Genomic DNA, 9,566 nt, shown 5'->3' on the forward strand with positions numbered 1-9,566 from the left:
TGATAAATCACAACGGAAGGGAAAAGGGATTCTCCACTACCTCTCGACTTACCCTCTCAACCCTCTCCAATCTAGCTTTGTCAAGCCCTCATGGTGTGTCACTCATCCACAAAGACTACAAAGATGGACTCTCAACCCTAGTGTCACTCTAAGGGAGAAATCATTCAACAAGTATTCAAGATTGGAACTCAATTAAAACATCAATTAAGGAAAGCATAATAAAAGGTTAATGAAACAAATACATCTTAGGGTTCACAAATCCAAGTACCTACTAGGGATTTAGCTCTACATGGAGCAAGATATAATCAATAGTAAAATCGAAAGTAAAAACAAATAATAAATAGGAAAACCCCCTCGGTAGTCATGTCAATGGTTTTGTAGAGTAGCCTCATCCTCTACAAAGGTCCCCTCGTCAAGCCTAGGGCACACTTCGCCGGATCGGTGCCAATGAAAGCTCCCCCAATAACTATCTTCCAAGAGAAACGCGGTGTCGAAGCCGTAGAACCACTCCAAAAGCCTTTCCAATACCTCTCTAAACCCTAGCTGCAAGCCTCTCAAAAGATGAAGAAAAGATGGAGAAAAGATCTCCTGAAATCGGGGCTGTTCACGGCTTTATATAGGCTGGAATCGGGAATCCACACGGTCCCTGTGGATGTTCCACACACCCGTGTTGAATATCCACACGGGCGTGTGGATTCTCTGGAATCTTGATTTTTCGCAGGTTGTGAACAGTAATTGCTACAATATTTTCCTACATTACCTGCTATAGTACCCTCCAAAATGGTCCCGATTCCACGTTTTTCATCGAGGCAACATAAACGGGCACACATTTATGCCATAGATCGCGTCGTTTCTTTAATAAACAGACTCATTGGTAAAGATCTTGTTATCATTGCACGAGTTGGAATACGCAAATGTGACTGCTTTTGTGCTCCCTCCAAACCATGTGATTGATTGAATACACGAAAGTTGGCACACATTCACATATCTTTGAACCCAACTTGTGTCTTCGTGTTTGTTCCTTCCAAGATTTCATCAATTAGTGCATTCATGATCTACATTGGCTTCTTTATTTCATATTTGGCTTCACAAATACATGAACCAATTATTTTCTCCATCAACATGGAAGGGCAAGGATGACATTTTTCCTTCTTTGTCATGACTTGGTGGTAGGTGAATAGAGTTAGTGGGGGAATATTTTATATTATTTGGGAGTAGGTGCCACCTACCCCATCATTGTGAGCCATTGGATCAAAATGATCCTAACCCTTGGTTTATTAGGTGAAGGGCTATATAAACCCCCCATGACATTTGTAAAGATACACAAGTGAGAGTGAGGAAATTAGAAAGAAAGAAGAAGGGTGAGAAGTGTGAGAAAATATTCTGAGAGTTAGGATATTATCCTAGTACAAGAGAGGATACTGGTTTTCACCTTATTATTAGAGAGAGTTTGTAACTCCTGAAATTTTCCCACTTAGTAAATTTCTTCTATCCTTGCCAGTGGTTTTTACCCTAATTATTTAGGAGTTTTCCTTTATATTTTTCAACATTATTCTTATTTATTTTGCTGCATTACTACTATATTCGGTCCTACATTTTACAATAACTCCATGGTTAGCCACTTGGAAAAAACCAATTGTCTCCAAAGCCTCTTTAACCTTGTCAACTATTTCTTTTTTTTCTCATATTGATGTCTATCATGTCAATAACTGGAATCTTTGACTCAGTTGTAGAAGTGGAAATTGTATCAGTCAGATGAATGAAAAAGGAGGGAACTTTAGTGATGCCGGCATCGACAAGGGCATTGACTCTGGCTTTTGTCTCATCGAAAGCCTTGATCTCACTTACTCAATCATAGGTGGTCGTTGACATGGATAATTGAGTAGTGTTTGGTGGTGCTTGCTTAGTTGCTAGTGTTTTGGCAAAATGAACTCGTGGAGTTTTGAGGATAATGTTTCTGGTCATCCCTTGTTCTTCTTTATTGACTTTGTGATCACTAAACTAACCTTACATGCATCATCTTAGCTAGATATGACAAAGTCCCTGCACTGGAGGTACCCCAAACATTAAACGCGTGTCACATATTATAATAACAATAATAATTATTATTATTATTATCATTATTATTATTATTATTATTACTAGTACTACTATTATTATAATTATTATTATTACAAGGTGAATAAGCCCCTGCTGTTATAGACGTACATATACGCGGGAACTCTTCTGAAAATTCTAGCTTTATTACGAATAACATGCTTAACTGCCACATGTCCTCACCCTCAAACTTGCGTTTCACTCGAGCGAAGGAAACTGAGATGCTACAACATCAAAAAATCTATCCTAGTGTCACTAATTTCATTTATTTATTTCAATTATTTATTTGCATTGGCCTCATCAAAGTGGAAATTAACAATAACAGTTTTTTAATAAATAACAATAACTTTTCCTTAAAAATATTTAACATTCAATATTTATTTTAAGATTCAAAACAAGGGAAGTGGCCAATTTACCCTTGTGCAGCGAGAGGGCTAGCTTTTTTTGTGTTGGGGTTGGGTGTGATCTCACTGCTTGGTTGGTACAAGCGAGTCAGATCGGATGCTTGGAGATCATGCCTTATCTCACCCATGTGACCAAGTGCAACTTCTCTCAGCATCTGCGGCAAGCATATTTGTGTCTAGTGTTGATGATTGACAACAGGTTCTCTCTCCAAAGAAGCAAAGACATTTTGAATTTTCTATATATGTTCAATCAATTTTTTAAAAATTTAATGTAACATATATAGAATATTTTAAAAAAATTTTAAAAATTGAAAAAACAAAGAGATGAAATAGGTGCACAATTAATGAAGGTAACCAATAGCCTCTTAATTTACTAGTAATGGGTCTCTTGCATAAGGTATTCATTTCAGAAAGGACCTAATATTTTACTCCAAAAACCACTTAAGGTAAAGACACAAGTGCTTGTTGAGCTTACTCCATATTTGTGCATGCTTTGTGCATGTCCCCAACATGCGTTTGCTACATTTCATCAAAAAAAATTACTGAAGGTATTGAAAACATTGAACTAATTTATCATAAAACAAAAACATGTGATTGAATTTTTAATTTAATTACTATTAATTAAAATTAAACATTTTACTAATGAAATGAATGATTGATATCTATTTAATGATTAAAGCTAATAACGAATATGGGGTAGATTGCCTTCATCAAGATGTCTTAATAAAAACAAGATTAATTAATTTTTCTTAAAAAAAAAACTTTTGTTGTTTGGCTAAACTTCACCATAGATGTTTGAGAACTCTTTTTATTTTTTTTATTTTTTGATAAATGCAACAAGCAGAATATAGTCACAATCATGCACATTGACCGGGAATTAATCATTCAACCTGTGCATTTTGGAGAACTCTTCAAAGATTATATTACCCTCAAAGAGTTAAAAGTATTTATTTCAAAATTTTTACATGGTCTTATTGCAATTCAAGCCTTTCATTATTTAAGGTTATGTCTCCTGACTCTTGCATTATGTAACTTTACTCTTGAGACTTGTGATTGATCACCTACAATATTGTATTTTTTTAAAAATAATTATAAATCACTCAAAATATTAAATAGGTGAAATAAACTTATAAATACAGTTATATATATTATAACATATTAAAAAAACAATACAAAGACATTGCAAATGAGATACAACAAGCGGAGAGTAGAATTATGAGAAGGGGATATGACACAGTTCGGATAGAGATGTTCGAGGAGTTGGTAAGCGTAACGATCAAACTTGACTCAAATAGGAGGACGTAGGGAAAAATTAAACTCAAAAAGATAGTTTTTCATTTTCATTAGCTGCCCTTAAATTAAGAAGTTCACCATTTTAGAAACACGCTACATAACCCTTAGTACTCTCGATATTAATTACTTCCTCATAACACTCTATATGACTCTTAGCGACCATTTAGATTGCAGAATGAGAATGAGAAAGGGGAATTAAAAAAAAAAAGAAGGAACAAGAATAAGAATAGGATGAAATGGGATGATAATGAACAAGGTGTTTGATTTGAGAAAATGGTGGTTAGAAATAGAAAAAATAAAAAGTAAAAGAGAGATATGATGAAAATTACATTTATGCCTTTTTGTGTAAACAAGATCATTTTGTATAAGATAATGAATTATGTTTAATAATAAATATTTAACATTATTTATTATTCAATATTTAGAATGTAATTAATTACTTTAATATATTATAGTTAAATATATAATTAATTATATTAATTTTAAATATTAATTAAACGTAAAAAGATGGGTAATATGGGCATTACAACCCCATTACCCCCCATGATTCCCAATGGGAATCCCCTTGTCAAAGAAATGGGATTCTCATTACACCAACCCAAACAAGGGCGTGGATGGGGGAAAATGATTCCCATTCCTTGGGGATCATTACCCCCATCCAAATAGGCCCTCAGTATTCTCTTACATTAATGCCTTCATCAAAGTACTTAAAAGGCAACACAAAGCACCAAAATATTAAACACCCTTATATTTTCTAGATTAACAAATTATCTCATAACGTAATAGATAACTTTTGACTTGATGACATGTGGTTTGGTGATATTAGGTGGGCATGTCGTCGACAGTGTTAGAACATGCCGAACAACTAAAGATGGTTGTGTCCCCTAAAGTGGAGGTGAGAGAAAAGGCTTTTAGTAGATAACTACTTTCAGGCATCATCCATAAAGACTACCCTGCCTGACTAGGGGTATCAGTGATGATCACTTGGTTCCTCCGTAGGAGGGACATTCCTAGTGGTAATAAGAGAGAAATAGAAAAAATAAATAATTAAGGCTATCTTTGATTGTTGTCATCGCATCTTCCATTTTGAGTCTCTTTGCATTTTAAAGGAGTGCATGATTTAAAGTGGTTAGCAGGAGAAGCTAATTGATTAAATTGTTGTTCATTTTTAATCAAATATTTCCAAAGATTGCTCGAGTGTGAAGTTCCTAGGTATCCTTATTTTAGGGACTAAGATGGAACATCGAGGATGACCATACCTCAATGATGAAGGGTGGGTATCTAGTGATGGAGAGTATCTGACTTAAGTGAAGCCATAGTAATAGGTAGTTAGTTATCTTCCATAGTGGCCTGGCAAAAAATATACGTAGGCAAAGGCACGTAGACCATTAGAACCCCACTTTGCAAAATTGTCTATAGTGAGGATTTTTCCTAGATAAGATAATTGAATATGCTGATTTTGAAATTGGTAAAATAATTTGACGGAGAAGACCTACTATCCTAAAGACTCTTAAGACTTGGAGTGATCTATGTTACTAAAAACATGTGCGAGGGAACCTTTGAGATCAACTAATTTCAGAAGGGAGCATCATGGAATAGATGTGGGGTGCTATTGAAACTATCTAAGAAGTCTTAGATCAAGGTTGATGGATGTAGTATAGCTCAAAATAGTGTTAGCTATAGGTCTCTAGGCTCTGCCATCAAGCCAATGATCATAACATAAGGATATGGATGCTCCATTCTTAATAAAAAGGAGTAGGCCTTTCAGTTCAGTGTGTTGCTTGATTGGTTTACATGAGTGTACTATGGATCACGCCTTGTAGGAATTGATTTCCTGATGTTGTTTAAGTAGGGTCTCAAATTTGTATGTGATTTCCTCATCATGGGCATCCAATTCACTATCATAAAAAATATCCTTATTAGGTCAACATTCGGGAGCCCATCTAATTCACTAGTATAAATTCGGTTGTCTTCAACATCATATCCAAATAGGGCCTCAAGGTTATCATCATCCCAGTCAATTTTGTTACATTTCAGGGGTGCAACAGTGTTAAAATATTTGCTGCCCAAACTTTTTTGAGAATGTAGTAGGAATATTAGAGACCATGCACCAAAAAATAAAATAATATAAAAATAAAAATAAAAATAAAATAAAATGCTATTGTTAGCCAAAAGGGATGTTCATTAAGGGATGTTCATTAGGGTGGGGCCTTCTAAGAGGGTCCTTAATTGCAGTGGTAGAACACACAATTACCCAGGGTGGGATGTTAGCACCATGTTTCATAATCTATTTTACATTAGGCCTAGTCAATGAAGTTATGGGATGAGTAAGATTAGATGAGAGTGAGGAAAAAGTGAGAAGATGAGACTTCTCATCGGCTAACTGAATCGTTCTCCTGTCGTCTCTCTGAGGCCATCATTCTCTCCCCCCTCTTGCTATGGCAAGCGGGGGCCAACCCCCTCCCCCGGGCTCCCAAAACCCGTCCTGGTCCCAAATCGCTTCATCTCTCACTCAGACAATTAATGCTTCCCCTCTTCATAATGAACAACTCTTGGAAAAACTCAAGGCGTCCACCACCAGCTTCATAAAGCTGGATGCTAAGGCGCTCGGGCGTGGTCGTAGGAACTTTTAGTATGCTCTATATGGAAATTTTTTTGGGAAGCCTCCTACATTCACTCAAGTGAAGTCTACTCTCCTTTCTAAATCGGCAGAATTTGGGGAAATTTCTATCTCAGACTTACCAAATGGTTTTCTATTGATCAGATGCTCCACTGAACTTGTAATGAAACATCTCCTACTTTGAGGTCCAAAGTCTGTGAATGGAATTATATTGCAACTGTCTCCTTGGAAACCCTTTTTTGAACCTTCATTTGCTAAGCTTAATACTGCTGCGTTATGGGTTTAGTTTCACAATCTCTTGGTAGAATGCTGGGATGGTAAGACTCTTGAAATGATTGCTAGAAACCTTGGAAAACCTTATCAAAATTGATGATCTTACCTCCACTCTGACCCGATCAAGGTTTGCTCGTGTTTGCATTGAGATCGATCTCTCACAAGCCCCTTTGTCGGGGGTTTAGCTCGGGGATTATACGCACTGTGTGTTCATCGTTGTCCTTTATAAATGTCTGTCGACCTTTTGTTATAATTGCAGGCTGGTGGGTCATGGTAGCAAGTCCTGTGCTCGCCCTGAATCTATGGGAGCCGGCGATACCAGTCCACCCGCTCGGACTCTGTGAGCGCCGGTGGTGGAGTCTTCCCAGGTTTCCATGGAGGATGAATAGCAAATGGACATCTCTGATCCCCCGCCTCAGAAGCTCTCTCCTTCTAATCCCTCGAAGTCAGATCTGCCTTTGTCGGAGATGGAGTATGGACCGTGGTTTCCGGTCTCTCACCGGCGAGGTAGGGCTCGAGGAAGAGGCGGTGCTTCTCGTGCCGAGCATGTGCCTTTGGGACCTGCAGCTGGGTCGAGCGCCGTTGGCGCGGATTCCCGTGATCCCGTCTCCCACAGCCCACATAGCAGAAGAAACTTCATTGGCAGAGGGCGGTTCCTTGGTTCTCATGCGAGCCGTAGCAACCAGATCTCTGACACTCGGATTTTTCTCCTTCTAAGCCCTTGTCCTACCAATCTAGCCGTTGAACCATCCCCCGAGATCATTTCATCTAATCCCAAGGATAGTGCACCTATAGTTGCCCACTCCCCAGGCCTCGATCCAAGCTCTAATGCTATCTTTTTCACCTAACCCCTCCACTCATCTGTCCCTCAAACTCTCTACCCGAGACGTTGGAAAGAGCAGTCATCTCTCTCGGGTCCACTTCCCCTTCCCCCATCCTTCGTACCTCTATGCAAGTTAATGCTTCCCCCGCTTAGCTTGGAGACCAGTCTCATTCCTCCTTTGGTGGAGAAGGTGTCCTCTGCTTTGGATCCGGGTCTCATGGAGGAGGACTGCTCTGATGAGGAAGATCTATCTGCTGATGATGACAAGGAAATGTTTGACGATGGTGATCCGGACGACGATATGACCCTCAACCAATAGGAAGAAGAGGCCAGACGAGACACTCGATTTCGGAAAATCTCTCAGACTTGCGAAGTGGCGCGAGAAAAGGGAGGGTAGAGGCGGGAAGCTCCCGCTCCTAAAGCTCTTTGCCTTTTTTTCTCTGTGTCTTCGTTGTTTCTCATCTCAGTTTGTTTGGGTTTGGTTTTTCTCCTTTATTAGTTTCCCTAATGAATACGGCTAAAATTTTATATTGGAACTACAGGGGTATCTCTGCTCGCGACACTTGCTCTAGAGTTCTCCGGCTCATCAAAACCCTCAAACCATTTCTTGTTTGTCTAGTAGAGTCTCGGGCCAACTCGAAACGTCTTGATCATTTCTGTAACAAAATTCCCAGGTAATGGCAGTTTGGGTACGATCCTGTCCGATGGGTTTTCAGGATGTATCATTGTCATTTGGAACCCTATCATTAGTAAGGTCACTCCTCTTGTCTCTTCTCGTCGTGCTCTTCACCTGGCCGTGATTTCTTAGTCTTCTTCGAGTTTTATTATTTCCGTGATTTACAACTCTCTCCATTGCCGTAGTTAGTGTCTTCTTTGGCATGAGCTTTCTAAAATTAATAATCTTGATTTCCCTTGGCTCGATTTTGTGGGATTTTAACTCCGTCCTCTCTAGATCTAAGCATAAGGGTGGTTCGTTTTCCTATTATAATCGTAAGTCAGATTTTTTTCTTCAGTTTGTCGATAATAATAATCTTTTGGACTTAAAATATACTTGTTCTCCCTTACACCTGGTGTAACAATCAGCTGCCAGGCTTGATAGTTGTTTGGTGAATATTAAGTTGAACCACTTTTTTAAGTCCTACAACCTTAAACATCTTCATCGCTCTTTTTTTGATCATTCTCCCACTCTTCCTCACGATCAGTATTCTTCATAATCGTCGTAAGCATGTCTTCAGGTTTGAAAATTTTTGGCTCGATTTTATGGGTTGCCACAGTGCTATGAGGTTTGCGTGGAATATCTCCCACCATGGTAACCCCATGCAAGCCTTTTCTCACTTGCTTTCTCGTACTTGTGCCAAGTTTGTTTCCTGGAAGTCTTCTGGTTTAAATGATTTGGATTCCGCCATTAATCGCACTGAAGACTTAATTCTGAATCTTGAAAGTAATGACCTTGATAATAATTCTTTTAACACCTTGATGGAGCTTTACTCTAAGCTCTCTGCTCTCCAGCGCCAATGTAGCAGTAAGTGGGCTCAGAAGGTTCGCCTTAGATGGATTAAAGATGATGATAGATGCACTCATTTTTTTCCCATTCTATTTATCGTCTTCGTGCACATACTAACTATATTTCGCAGATTGTGGATCTTAACATAAATACATCCTGTGATCAGTCTCCCATTTAGCAAGTATTCATAAGTTATTATTACCACCTTTGGAGTTCTCCTCAGAATAATAATATGATTATTTTGGATAGGCTTCCTCCGGATCTTCCTCGGGTCCCAGAGTTGGACAATCTCTATCTCATCCAGGATGTTTCTCATGAGGAAGTCTATCTGACTCTGTTGGAGCTTCCCTCAGGTAAGCCCCTGGCCCCAACGATTTTAATGTGGAATTTTATCAGAATTTTTAGCATATTATTGGCGACCGTCTTTTTGCTGCCATTCAGTACTTCTTCAAAACATCTATTCTCTTTTCTTCCTGGAGGAAAACATATATTACTCTCATCCCTAAAAAAGAGAACTCCCAAACTCATGTCTGACTTTAGACCTATATCACT

This window comes from Dioscorea cayenensis, unplaced genomic scaffold (genome assembly GCF_009730915.1).
Source record: "Dioscorea cayenensis subsp. rotundata cultivar TDr96_F1 unplaced genomic scaffold, TDr96_F1_v2_PseudoChromosome.rev07_lg8_w22 25.fasta BLBR01001301.1, whole genome shotgun sequence".
Classification (NCBI taxonomy): Eukaryota; Viridiplantae; Streptophyta; class Magnoliopsida; order Dioscoreales; family Dioscoreaceae; genus Dioscorea; species Dioscorea cayenensis.